General features: G+C 48.3%; 2 long non-coding RNA genes across 3 annotated transcripts; one reads left to right on the forward strand and one right to left on the reverse strand.

The window, feature by feature from the left end:
• Positions 1–266: 266 nt before the first annotated feature.
• On the reverse strand, positions 267–7834 carry LOC147651206 (uncharacterized). Of its 2 annotated transcripts, none has more exons than XR_015274224.1 (3): positions 7690–7834; positions 5514–5820; positions 267–5287 (listed from the first exon to the last, which is right to left on the reverse strand). It is a non-coding gene; the product is annotated as an uncharacterized LOC147651206 (long non-coding RNA). The 2 variants fall into 2 exon arrangements; XR_015274225.1 differs by having other exon boundaries at positions 5514–5823; positions 7670–7773.
• On the forward strand, positions 7826–11268 carry LOC111933708 (uncharacterized). The gene is made up of 4 exons (XR_015274223.1): positions 7826–7902; positions 7988–8034; positions 8593–8706; positions 9381–11268. It is a non-coding gene; the product is annotated as an uncharacterized LOC111933708 (long non-coding RNA).
• The last annotated feature ends 2366 nt before the right edge of the window (positions 11269–13634 follow it).

Here is a 13634-nt window from a genome sequence, read left to right on the forward strand (position 1 = left end):
AAAGGCTGAGCATTTCCTAATTATGAAACTGGAGATGCTAATTACAGTGGGTGTAATTACACATTTAATTCCTGGTGTGAAGGAGGGCTTCATATTTTGGTGAAACTACATGTTGAGATTTTTATTTTTTTTTTATTCCAAATGCAGTGGACAGTTGTCCCACCATCCCATAAAAGCTGTCCATGATGAACAGTCAGTCAGGAAAAAGTCATGGAAGAACTGCTGGAGAATCACTGGAATCTGAGCATTTCAAGTAATCAAAGACAACAGTTTTCACACACTGGGTGTTGAGGGAAGGAAATCCTTTGCACAGGGAGCTCCTGAGGCCAAGAACAGAGCAGGATCAGGGAGATGATCCCACACTCCCTTGCACACCAAGAACCCAAAGGTGTGCACAAACTCACAGTCGTGTCCTGATCACTAATTATTTGATACCTTAAATATCCCACCATGGATCAGGGTCTGGAGAGAAAGGAAGTCCAGTATTGCCTACCAGAGCTGGTCTTTGGGCACTTTTTGGTGCTGCATTCACCAAAGTGGTGATTGGTGATTGAACAGCACCTTTCCAATCCACATGGATTTGGAGTAGAGGAATATTCACTGTGTCCCAATGAGACAAAGACCCACATGGTGCCCACACTAAACTCCTTCCTGAGAGTATAAGAGTATTCCAGTCTGGATTTAATTAAGAGACGAGCGTTCCTCCCCAGGCAGGTGCAGCAGGGAGGGATCCTCATTTTCATGCCCCTCCAAGCTGCCTGTTAAGCACAGATGGATCCTTCTCCATGGAGACCTAACCAGGACAACAGCAGCAGGATCCACAGCAGATCCCAGCCCTGTCCTCTCCCCAGCACTCACACACTCCCACACATTTGAGAGCAGGATTTTCCAGAGGCATCCAGCTCCTCTGGGTTTATCTGGGAGCAGGCTGCTCTGGTTAAAATAACACTGTGCAGCAGAACAGAAAATAAGATGTCACGGCAAACTAAACATCTTCACTTTCCCAACATACTAAAAAGCTCTGGGGTGAGCAGGGATGGGCGAGTGGCAAAGGGACCAGGTGGCCCTGCCCAGCCCCTCCATGGGTGGCTTGGGCTGCCCATGCATTTCTATCCTTTCATCATTCCCAGGGAAGAGCTGGGGAGATGGACACAGCCCAAGCCTATCTCCTATGACATCTTTAATTTTTGCCACTAAAGAATACATTTCATTTGCAGTAACATCTTATTTTCTGTTCCACTGCACAATTTTATTCTAAGCAAGGTGGTTTCCTCCTGGATAAACTCTGAAGAACTCCCCAGCTTTCCTTTCAGTAAGAAGAGCTTTGGAAACCCTGCTTTTATTTACTGGTTCATTTTTATTTCCTGTTCTTTTTCTGCCGTGTTTAGTATGACTGAGTGACCAATTCAATAAAAAATGGAAAACTTGTGTGGACTGTGTAATAAAGCAGAACAGGTTACTGAGGGGGGCCATATTATAATCTCAATATTCTTTACAAAACACAGATTTGAAATGGAGATATGCTGATGGGGCGCTGATATTTCATTTCAATTCTTATTATTGCTGTGAATAGGAACAGTCACCAGTACACATCTCCTGAGACACCCACAGGGAATACACCCTTGGGAGCAGCCCTGGTGCTCCCTGGAAACACAAACCAGAGCTGGAATTGCTCCTGTCCAACGCTGGGAGATGAGACTGGAAGGTCTCTGGGGCAGGAACTAACATTTGCATTATGCATTGTGCAGGGCTTGGTGTGAGGGCAGAGCTCATTGTGCTCTGGGCTAGAGCAACACCTACAGAATTCTTGCAGAATCCTGGAACTGTTTAGGTTGGAAAAGACCTCTAAGATACCCAAGTCCCAGCTATTCCAAGGCACCACAAACCCATGTCCCCAAGTGCCACGTACACCTGCTCTAAATCCCTCCAGAGGTGGGGACTCCACCACCTCCCTGGGCAGCCTGCCAATATTCCTTCCAGGGGCAGATCCCCTTCCCTTCTCAGGGGAGGGAATTTCTCCCTTCACACCTGGCAGGGAAACCCCACAATGATCACAGAGAATCCTTTCCCAATAATTACAACTTTCCTGTAAGTGTGTGGCACTGTTCATCTCTCTTTTGCTGTCAAACCCATCCCAGTTCAGGACTTCTACAGTGACATTTTCATATTGCTTTCCACATGGAATATTTGCTTTACTCCCCCTCTGTTGCATATATTGAAGGTTTAGTACAGCAGCTGCTTGTGTCCAAGAGGAAAGGGCACAATGAGGAGGGATAACCACTGTGTGATGGCACCATATCTGCACAGCAGCATCAGTGATGTATAAAATCAAGGAGTTTATTGTCACCTCCTCTTTTTTTTTTTTTCTGGTGGGAATTGGCTAAGATGGAGCATGGTTGTGGTATGGCCTTAATTCTGTGAGACAGAGTCCTTTTGGGGTTGTTTCCAGGTGTTTTCTTCCCTACTCTTGTGCTAGCACAATGGTAACACTGCTCTATACAGGTAAAAAGTTCAGCAGCTGATGGAGAAAATGTTATCCCCCAGCAGCTGCTCATGAATTCTTATGTGCCAGCAGCAGTGCATGAACCATTCTTTGTTGTGAGATAAAATCTGACAGAAAAGCATAGCTCCTGACAGAAAAATCTGATGCAATTAAGTTTCTGTGCACAGCTCATAAACTTTGATATGGCAAATAATGGCTAAAATTGATCTTAAATCCAACATTAAAAAAGTGCCCAAACCTCCCATGTTCCACCAGATCAGCTCCAGGTATCCATCTCTGCCCTCTTGGTGGAAGCAGGGCATGTTTTCCCTCCACACAGAAACATTAAGCAACAAAGAAAGAAATGGGAGAATGAGGATAAATTCCAGGCAAAGGTGAATTTCTAGCACTGCATATTAGCAAAACTAATTTGGGGATGAAGCTGGACACAAATGACATGGATTGGCCTTGAGGAATTTCTCTTCTTGGCTCAGTCATGTGAATGAAACCAAGACCATGCACTTGATGCCCTCACCAGTTTAGAGCACAGCTTTGACTGGGAGGCTGCTACAGACCCCTTTGGATCTCTGCTGTGTTCCATCTTCAGAAAAAAAACTTGTTTTGGAGGAAAATGAAAGTTTCTTGTTAGTGCCATGTGCAGGTAGGAGATGGGGACACTGCCACCAGTGATGGCAACACGGTCCCTTCTGGGAAGAGATGGGAAAGAGCACGGAGATGGGAACCAGCATGGAACTCACCTCCCAGAGCACATAAAAAACAGAGCACGTGAGGTCTTAGGCACAAAACAACTTAATGTGGAGAGGGAAAGGACATTGTGGGACTGAAAATATCAAACAACCGAGAAAAGCTTCCTGTGGACTCAGAACAAATTCTGTTGATAGTTGTGGTTTCCAGCAGCTGGGATGGAGCAGCACAGCCCTGGTGTCTGGCACACTCCTTGATCCCAACTTCTGTGGCAATCCAATGACTGAGAGCATTTGTGGAATGGAATACCTTAAATATGGGCAAATGCACCCAAATTTGACCAAAGGCCATCCACATGAACTGAATAAGATAAGAACAGAATCATGGAATCGTTAAGGTTGGAATAGACCCATTGAGTCCAAGCACTCCCCAGGACTGGTATTCACCATTAACCTGTGTCCCCAAGTGCCACATCCACGTGGCTTTTGAACCCAGGCATGGTGATTTTGCCACTGCTCATGAAATATGAAAACAAAACTAATAAAACAATAATAAAATAATATTTGGAAGCAGTCCCAGCTAAAGAAGGTGCACTAAGTTCCCTGTATCCATGCATAAAAATAGAGGGGGATTTTTTTCCCCCCCTCCACTGTGCACCCAGAGCCTGTCAGGCTCTGTGATCACCCCATGGCTGGGAGCTGGGAACAGACACCTGAGCACAACCTGCCTGCACAGAGAAATTTCCTGAGACGCTGCACTTTGGAGATGCCAAATGATCCTATTACAGACTTATCAAAGCAGTGGGGATTAGTAGAGATAAAACAACTTTCAGCACTGGTCTCTGCCTTTCTTTGCTCTTTTGTTTGTCTAAATAGCTGTTTTGGTGAGTGCAGGGAAATAATAGGAGGCAATTATTGCTCCATGTAATGTTCCATGTTTGGTTTTGTAATCCTTCAGTTCTGTTTATTCTCATTTTGAGCAAAAAAGTTCCCCCTGGAATATGCTAATCGCCTTTCAGCTCTGCAGAGCTCTCCTCCTGCAGAGGCTCCTGGCTTTGTGTGCACCTGATGGCAGCGCAAGGACAGCGCTGTCCCCAGGGCGAGGGGCACTCAATGCCTGTTGTCTGGGCTGCACGTCCAGGCACAAAACAGTGGGAACAAATCCACCCAGGCACAAAACAGAGGCAACAAATCCACCCAGCAGCCCAGCACGGGGAGCTCCCTCGCTGGCAGCCCTCTGTGGCTCAGCTCCTTTCACCTTCAGGAAGGCGGAGAGGGATTTTGGGTGGCGAGGAAGGAGAAGAGGGAACCAGAGGGCTTTTCAAAAGCAGCTTTTTGGAAAAGCTGACCTTATCTGAGCTTTTAATCAGCTTTTAGATCCTGAAAATTTGTATCCAGCCTCTCCTTAGCAGGTGATCTCTCCTAAAATCTTCTTAGGAAGATCTAGAGAAGGGTTCACTTGTGCTTTCCACACCTTGTCCCTCCAGCCTCAGGAGAAACAAGGAGAAGTCTGGGAAGCACCACAGCCCCCTAAGCACCATTAGAAGAGGCTTCTGGGACCTGTAGCCGCAGGATTATTGCAGGGGGATGGATTTTGCTCCAGCAGATTTCTGTCACACGACTCTGTGGGTAATCCCAGGGATCAAAACTGGGGGGACATCAGCTTTTCCTGTTGAATGCCTCCCTGGAGGCTGAATCCCCCTTTCCTGGGAGCCCCAGCAGTCAGGTGGCAGGAGATGGTGTCCCAGTAGACTGAAGAGCTGTTGTTGCCATATTGGCTCAGTTTCTGCTGATTAAGGGACCCCAGGAAGGGATCTAAACCCTTGTTGTGACCACCTGGGTCATGGAATCATGGGATCATGAAAACCCACCTGCACTCTGGAGCCTGGGAGCAGCTGTGCAGAAGCTGGGAAGGAAGGACATGTTTAAATACTTTTGCTGGCTCAGGGTCTCAAACTGTGGGCACAGGGTGGCTGAAGGCTTTCCTGGATGGAAGATCATCAGTGGAACACGAACTGACAGGCAGAGTGTTGGTGTCTGGTGTCCTTGTGGATCTCCAAGGGGATGGTGTTCATTCTCCAGACCCCTTCTGCAGCTTGGTCTGGAGCACAGAATCAAAGAAATACAAAATGGTTTGGGTCAAGAGGGACCTTAAAGCCCACCCTGCCATGGGCAGGGACACCTTCCACTATCCCAAGTTGCTCCAAGCCTTGTCCAACCTGGCCTTGGACACTTCCAGGGATCCAGGGACAGCCACAGCTTCTCTGGGCAATCTATGCCAGGGCCTCAGCACCCTCACAGCCAGGAATTTCTGCCATGTATCTCACCGAAATCTTTTAGCTGGAACCCATTCCCGCTTGTCCTGTCACTCCAGATCCTGATAATAAGTCTTTCTCTGGCTTCCCAGTAACCTCTTCAGACCCTGGAAGGTGCTGTGAGGTCTCCACACAATCTTCTTTTCCCCAGGCTGAGCAGTCAGCTCTCCCAGCCTGACTCCCTCGTGGAGGTGCTCCAGTCCCCTCAGCAGTTTAATGGCTCTTCTCTGGACTTGCTCCAAGAGCTCTGTGTCCTCTGTCACCAACCAAAAAAGGCACACCCGGGCAGGGATATGAGTTTCACCAGTCTGAACTGTACCTGCTGGGACACAAAGAACACCTCAACACCATCACAGGACCATTAAGGCTGAAAAACCCCTCCAGATCATCACCTTTGACCAAGTACCACCATGCCCACTTAATTATGGTGCCACATCTGCTTATTTTTTGAGCACTGTGGAGCTGTTTATGCCCTGATTTGAGGCAAACACCACTACCCAGGGCATCAGGCCTAGCTGGAGCACAGGGATGCTCCCACGAGGAATCACGAGCACACATTCCATGTTTGGCTGAGCTGAAGGAACTCCTCATCTCAGGATTTTCAAGCAGGAGGAGCAGCCTGCTTGTTGTGCCTGGAGTGCCTTTGTCTCATTTGTTCAAGTTTGGTGTGGCTCCCTAAATCCTGCAGCTGGGAATTACACGGGCCAGCTCTCAGCCTCGGCTTGGTGGGTTTGCTCCTCCTGCTCCTCCGGCGACCGCGGAAAACAAACCCGGAGCGCTCACAGCGGATTAAACACCAAGCCTCCACTGATACCCACCCACAGCAGCTCTCCAGCAGAGCCAGGACAGGTGACAATATCCCACAAATATACATAATAAAGCTCTGGAGAAGTGCGCTGGGAGCTGGGCTGGCGGGGAGGAAGCAGCCGAGGAAATAATGCATAATTCACAAGGCAAATTAATCACTCCTCTCTCCTCTGCCTGTTGCAATTATGTGGAACACGAGTAATCACCAGGTTACTATTTTTTATTAGTATTATTATTATTTTTATAGCAGCAGAGTAAACAGTGGGGCCGGCGATGTTTGAGTGAGGACAGGCTGAAAGCTGCAGTCACATTTAGAGTGGTGCCTCACCAAGATTTCTATCTGGCTGTGCTTTCATTGTGGAAAGGGCTTTTTTTCTTTTTTTTTTTATTTTTTTTTTCTAATTCTTTCCCTTTTAGATTGGTGGGGAGTTGTGGAAAAGAGAAGGGCGGGGGGGTTGGTGAGCGTTAGAGCAGAGAGATTGGGTAAAATTATTTTCCTTCATGCTTGGCTAGGCCTCAGTGTGAAAAAGGGGACCCAGCTTAGGGCTGGTGGGAGATGGCAGATAAAAGCAGCTTCATTTCTCACTGACCTTCCATGCGTTCGGCACAGCCGCGCAAGGGGGAGAAGGAACAATGGGAGTCACCTCCAGAAAAACCAACCCTGAGCGCCTGCACCCGGCGAATCCAGGTGGGGAAAGAACAAAAAGAGTCAGGGCTGCACCTGGAAAGGGTTTCCAGAGCCCCAAGGGAGGTGGGTGTGGAGTGGCTGTGGGCACGGAGAGTCCCTGGGACCTGGGGCAGTGTGGGACCCATGCAGCCATCAGGACCCATCAGCAGGATGTCAAAGCAGCCTAAAGAAGCCAAATCCCATGGATGGTCTAAAGAAACAAAATCCTGTGGATGGTCTAAAGAAGTCAGATCCCAGTTCCAATTCAGCAAGAGATTCCATGCAATGCTCACTATCCATTAGCAGGAATAGGAGCAGGCTTGGAAGGGATGCCTGAGCCCCTCACTCACCAATCCTGTACATCAAAACTCTTTGGAAAATACCTGTTTTATATCTTAGGAGGAAGCAAGGCTTTGCATCACAGTGAATCATTGAATCATTAAAATCTTTGGGTTTGAAGGGACCTTAAAGATCACCCTATGCCACGGGCAGGGACACCTTCCACCAGCCCAGGTTGCTCCAAGTCCCATCCAACCTGGCCTTGGACACTTCCAGGGATCCAGGGACAGCCACAGCTGCGCTGGGAAACTTGTGCCAGGGCCTCAGAACCTTCACAGGGAAGAATTTCTTCCCAATAAACCTGTCCTGGTAGTGTGAAACCCTTGTCCTGTCACCCTTGTCCAAAGTTCCTCACCAGATTTTTTGTCAACTCGCCTTAAGGGAATGTGATGTGGACACAGCAAAGGGTGTGGTGGAGGATGCAGGGTGCAGCTGGTCCTACTTGGCACAGGTGGAGGAGTTCACCAAGAGCCTGATGGGCTTACAAAAGGGTCTCTGGAAGGCTGTGAATGTTCTTAGTGCTGGGTGGATCCCTCCTGGAGGGAGGTGGGCTCTGCTCTACCTCCTGAGAGGAGATTCTTCTTTGTGGTTTGTATCCCTCTTTCACACCCCTGAGTATCTGGGGCGCTATTTTAAGTGGGAAGGGAGAGAAAACGTGTTCTATGCTGAGTAGGGTTGGCTGCAGGCTCTGAGATTGTGGTGCCTTGATCATGAAGACAGGTGGGTGTTTGTTCTTCCTTGCTCTTTTCTTCACTCAAGTGACTTCCATGTCAAAGTGCATCTTTCTCCTGGTCCTCACATGGTGATTTCATGGTGGTTTCACCCAGTGATTTCTTCTCCAAGAGCTTTTAAATTTCAAAGAGCTTTTCCCAGCCCCAAATTCTAGACTTGTTCCTCCACTTTACATAGAGCTCTCAGCCCCTCGAGATCCTGGGGGCAATTTCAAGCTCTCCTTGATGGTGACACTACTCACCCTGCAAGCCCAGTTAATTATCCCAGGATTACTGAAGTGTTAGTATGACATGGAGCTCTTTAGTACCTTTTGTGCCTTTGTAGTTTTTCCCAAGAGCTGTGGGTTTTCACAGGACCTGTGGCAGGGGAATTTCTTCCTTTCACCCACCTAAGGTTGAAAATGCAGAGCTGAAATACATCAGCAGAGCCCCCATCCCTGTGCAGGTGCTTCCAGGGGCAGAGCTGAGCTGGGATGTGGCTGTGGAAGTGTTTCCTCCTTTTTTTTCCATGTGAGTAAAATTAAAAAGGAAGTTAAACCTTTTTCAGACCTAAATTTCCACTGACATAAAAGGCTCATCAGCCCTTGGTGCTGCTGTGTGAGGTTTCTGGCCCCAGATGACTGTTCTGCTGATGAGACCTTCCAGGGACACCTGCTCCAAGGTAAACTGGGCACCAATTAAAACAGAGTCTCTATTTAGACAACAGACACCTTTCTGGGATGAATCTGAATTATGGGGGGGGAAGTGCTTTTTGCCTGTCTGTAAATGATGCTAAAAATCAGGAGCTTATTTCCTGATTTTTTTCTTTGAAATGCCACTGGAAGTTGCACAATTAATTCCCTGGGAAAGCCCAGGTTGCTACTTTTATAAAACTTTTAAAGCATTACAACTTTAAACATCAGATACCTTTTAGCCAGTTTCCCAGCTGAAGCTTTCCCAAGGAGCTTTATTGTGTCTCCCTCAAAAGTCCTGCATATGGGAGCAGTGAACAGAGAGGTGCTGTCAGACAGAAGCCTGATGTGAAGAAAATGAGAGGTGTCACGCTTCCTTCTGGTCCTTCCCAAGTGCTTTTCCAGCAAGAAGCAGCCTCCTGCCATCAGGAACTGGGCTCATCTTTGCTGAGCCACCCAGATGCCTGATAAGCTGAAATAGGGTCTGGGGGAGGTTTGCTCAGGAAATGGGGTTTGGGGAGTCCAGGGGTGCACCTGCCTCACCTCCCCAAGCCAATTTGTGCTGCTGAGCTGGAAGACACCCACTGGATGGATTTGTTTGTCTCCTGGTTGTTCTTGTTCTCTTCCAGAATCCCCTAAATTCTGCAAATTCTTATTTCTGCAGATCCTCTGTCTTTCTCCTTGACTGCGCCTCACATCAAGACAAGGACTAGCCCAGGGAGTCCTTTAGAGTGAAAAAAAAAACCTTATGGAGTAGAAATCTTTCTTTCCCTAAAATAAATCAACAAGAGGAGGTTTATAATTTCTCCAGGGGGAAAATTGCACCTGCCAGCCTGTTTCCTCAGGCCTGGGCTCTTGAAGCACTTGAGCACAATTCCAGCTTGAATTGCAGGAGTTCTCCTCCTGCCTGGCTCCCGTCGGATGACTCATGGCTTTCAAAGTTGGTCACGTCCTTCAGGATCCTGTGGAATTGAATGGAGCCTTTCCTTCCCTGCAGCTCAAGGATACAGAATGGGAGCTGTCCTCCCTTCCAGCCCTGCCTCCTGCATGAGCTCATGTCAAAATGTTCTCCTTGGAAAGTTGCAGCACGGTTCTGTTTGACAGACAGAAACACAGGAACATGCTGGGCGCTTTGCCACGTTTCCCACAGGGAATTTCACATCTCTTCAGTTTAAACAAGGGTTTTCTCCGTGTCTTGTTTAACCCCCTTGCTGCCCTGCCACAGGAAATATTCCTGCATGGCCTAAATCTTTATTTCCAGCTTTAGAATGGGACTAGAGGCAGAGTTGAGACAGCCTGGATTTTAGGTTAGAGGGACACTTTGCATCGTATCTTGGAGCTGGTGGGCTTCACCTGCAGCTGAGGCCTGGGATGACGAGGGGTGATGGTTTGGAACTAAAAGAGAGGAGGTTTAGACTCGATGTAAGGAAGAACTTTTTTACAGTGAGAGTGGTGAGGCCTGGCACAGGTTGCCCAGAGAAGCTGTGGCTGCCCCTGGATCCCTGGAAGTGTTCCAGGCCAGGCTGGACAGGGCTTGGAGCAGCCTGGGACAGTGGAAGGTGTCCCTGCCCATGGCAGGGGTGGAACTGGGTGGGCTTTGAGGTCTCTTCCAACCCAAACCATTCCTGGATTCCATGACTCTGAGTGGGCTGCAGTGCCAGGATCCTGCTTTACCTTCTGTACCATCAGCACCTGGAGAGCATCAGATGCACTTGCAGGCCCAAGAGGAGCTTTTCACCAGTGAGAACTCAAATCCACACACTCTGGTGCTACCTCCCTCTGTCTCCAAAGTCTCCAAGGGAAATTGTAGCTGTTGCCATTTCATTTCATTTCTTGAGGCTCTTTCAGGAAGCTCAGTGAGCTCCTTTGCCCTGTGCCTTGCAGGCACTGGGGATCTCCTGTTCCTTCTGGGCTTGTGTTGACTCGGGTGTCTGCTCCAGCCTGCCATGAAATGCCCCCAGCCCAAATTCCTTCTGCTCTTCCTGCCCAGGGAAATCACATAAAGGTGTCCTGCTTTTGCCACCCTTCAGCAAACAAGGAGAGCACTGCAGCCCAGTTGGATCTTGGGGAGGGATTTAGAGTTGTGGTCTGACTTTGAGGTCCTGAATTGAAACTGGGGCAGTTGTTAGACTCCCCCCACAGAAGCTGGACAGAGCAGGAGGGGCTCTGTCAGGTTCCCAGCAGGGCAAATGCTGCCATTGAGTTTTCCCATCCTGTCCCTTCTCCAGTACCAGGAGACTGCCCTGTCCCTTTACCCCACGAGCCCTCTCTCACGGCAGGAAACTCTTCTGGCTCACATCGCCTTCAAATTAAAGAAATTACTTGTTATCCATCCAATTTCTCTGAGAGGAAATTCTATTAAATCCCCAGAAGAAAGTGCATTATGGCTGTACTTTCCGAAGCAGGCCCTTGAATAAACTTTCTTCCTTATTTCACATAAGGAAATTCACATTTCCATTATTGCTGTCATTATGAAGCAGATGAACATTTTCTGGAACAATTAGACGCGGGTGTGTGGAATAAAGAGCGGAGTTCGCCTGAGATCATTGAAACCTATCTGTTTGGGTGATTCATTTTCTTCCAACTAGGCTGCCCATAATAAGCTTTTCTTCTCTGGCTTTGTCTTGTTTCCCATTTCAGGCAGCCACAATGCCCAAAGAATTGAAAGAATGTCTTTCCCCATGTCCTTGTGCTGTGACTGAGCCTGGCAAACAAAAAAATAAAATATATTTAAGAAGAAAATAAAGCAGAAAAAGAAGAGAAAGAGGGGGCAGAGCAGATTATAAATAAAACAAGTGGTGAGGGCAACCTGGGGTGAGAGTTGCCTTGAGAAATGTTGTAGTGTAGAAGATGGCAGATTCTTTCTGCTCCTAAATGGAAAAAAAATATCCATGTGCATAAGAGATGGAAGAAGATTGCTTGTCTTTGCCTGGTTCTTGTGTCATGTGGAGCCATGTGCCAAGAAACTTCACCTCCTGCTTCCATGACTTCAGTGAAGTCCCCAGTGTTCAGAAAGTGCTCCTGGTGACCCCATGGAAAATTAAATTTTCCTCTCTGGGTTATGTGCCACAAAGGTGACAGAGCTGGTCTGTAGGGCTGAGCCTGAGGAAAGGAAATGGTGTAAAAACTGTTACAAATACAGGGTGTCCTCTGCACATCTTCCCTGTGGTCTGGGGTCTTCTCTGTGACCCCAGTCCAGGGCTGATCCCCCAGCAGGAAAGGGATTGGGATTCTGCCCCTGTGCTCAGGTGAGACCCCACCTGCAGAGCTGCCCCAGCCCTGGGGCCCAGCACAGGGAGGACGTGGAGCTGCTGGAGAGAGTCCAGAGGGGGCACCAGGATGAGCAGAGGGATGGAGCAGCTCTGCTGGGAGGAAAGGCTGGGAGAGTTGGGATTGTTCAGCCTGGAGAGAAGCTCTGGGGTGAGCTCAGTGCGGCCTTGCAGTGCCTGAAGGATGTGACAGGAAACATGGAGAGAGACAATTTCCAAAGGCATGGGGTTCCATACTAGGGGGAATGCCTTCTCTCTGCCAAGGGATGTAGTTAGAAGGGATATTGGCAAGGAATTCTTCCCTGTGAGGATGGCAGGCCCTGGCACAGGGTGCCCAGAGAAGCTGTGGCTGCCCCTGGATCCCTGGAAGTGTTCCAGGCCAGGTTGGACAGGGCTTGGAGCAGCCTGGGACAGTGGAAGGTGTTCCTGCCCATGGCTGGGGTGGGACTGGATGGGCTTTAAGGTCCCTCTCAACCCAAACCATTCCATAGTTCTGTGATTACTGACAGAGGTGCAACTGGCTCCCATTAGCTCTTTTCCCACACCTTTATTTCCTGACAGCTTTCCCTTGGATGTGCCTGTGTGTCCCAGCCAGGTTTTGCCATTGATGGAGCAGCACAGAGCCCCAGCAGCTGCAGTGCCCATCCTAGGGAAGGCACCTCCTTCCCAAACTGGCTCCTCTCCCTGGGGAAAGGGCTTTATCCTGCACATAAAAGTGCAGTTTCCTCCTGGGTGCCTCACAGAGGACTCTGGTGAGTCCCACCCCAAGTGGAACAGCCTGAATTTCCTCGTTTCAATGGTTGTCTCAAAGTGCAACGCTGTGGAATCACAACTGCACCTCACTCACAGGAGTGGGTGCTGTGAGGCTCCTTCTTGCAGGGCTCAGAAAGCATTTCCATCTTCTTTTTGCTGCACATACATAAATACACCTGGATAATGAGAGATGACTGATAGTACAGGGAGATTTGCTGAGGGGGATGTCACTTGACCAACAAATAGGTTTGCAGGGGGCTAAAATATTTTCCTTGTTCATCCAAAATTAAACACAAGCTTGCTGGGTGATCTCTTGCTGGTTCACTTTTTGTTGCAAGCAAGACAACAGCAGTGCAGCTAAAATTCCTGTCTGATGGCAGGAATGAGTGTCTTCCATTGTGGTTATCACCCAAATCCCCACGGAGCAGCCCGAGATTTTGTCAGGACTGCTGCAAATGCTCTGAAAATCTCCTGGCCACCTCCAAAAATGCTTTGTACTGAAGTTTGCAACTCCAGAAATTGTTGGAGAGTGGAAGGAAATAAAGAGCTTGCTTTGATTATTTTAAAACAGCGGCAGCAGCTGACGTGGGGTCTGCCCTGGGCTGCTTTTGGATATATATATTAACAGGGATTGAATGGAATGGAAGCTACTGGAGAATGTGAGGCAAGGGAAAATGTTTTTCTAAGGAAGAGAAATGGTAAAACTTAAGGGAGAAAGCAGAGAATGTGAGACCTTGAACTGAGCCTCTTTGGGGAGAGGGGGGGATGAAACAGGAAAAAAAAGTGCCCACTTGAATAATAGACTAACTGGCGACCTTGAACATATATGTGTGCATAATGAGAGTGAAACAAAGAGCCTCTGAATATCAGGCATTCTTAGGCTGCAGAATAATAAT

This window comes from Cyanistes caeruleus, chromosome 10, assembly GCF_971803275.1.
Source record: "Cyanistes caeruleus chromosome 10, bCyaCae1.hap1.1, whole genome shotgun sequence".
Taxonomy (NCBI): domain Eukaryota; kingdom Metazoa; phylum Chordata; class Aves; order Passeriformes; family Paridae; genus Cyanistes; species Cyanistes caeruleus.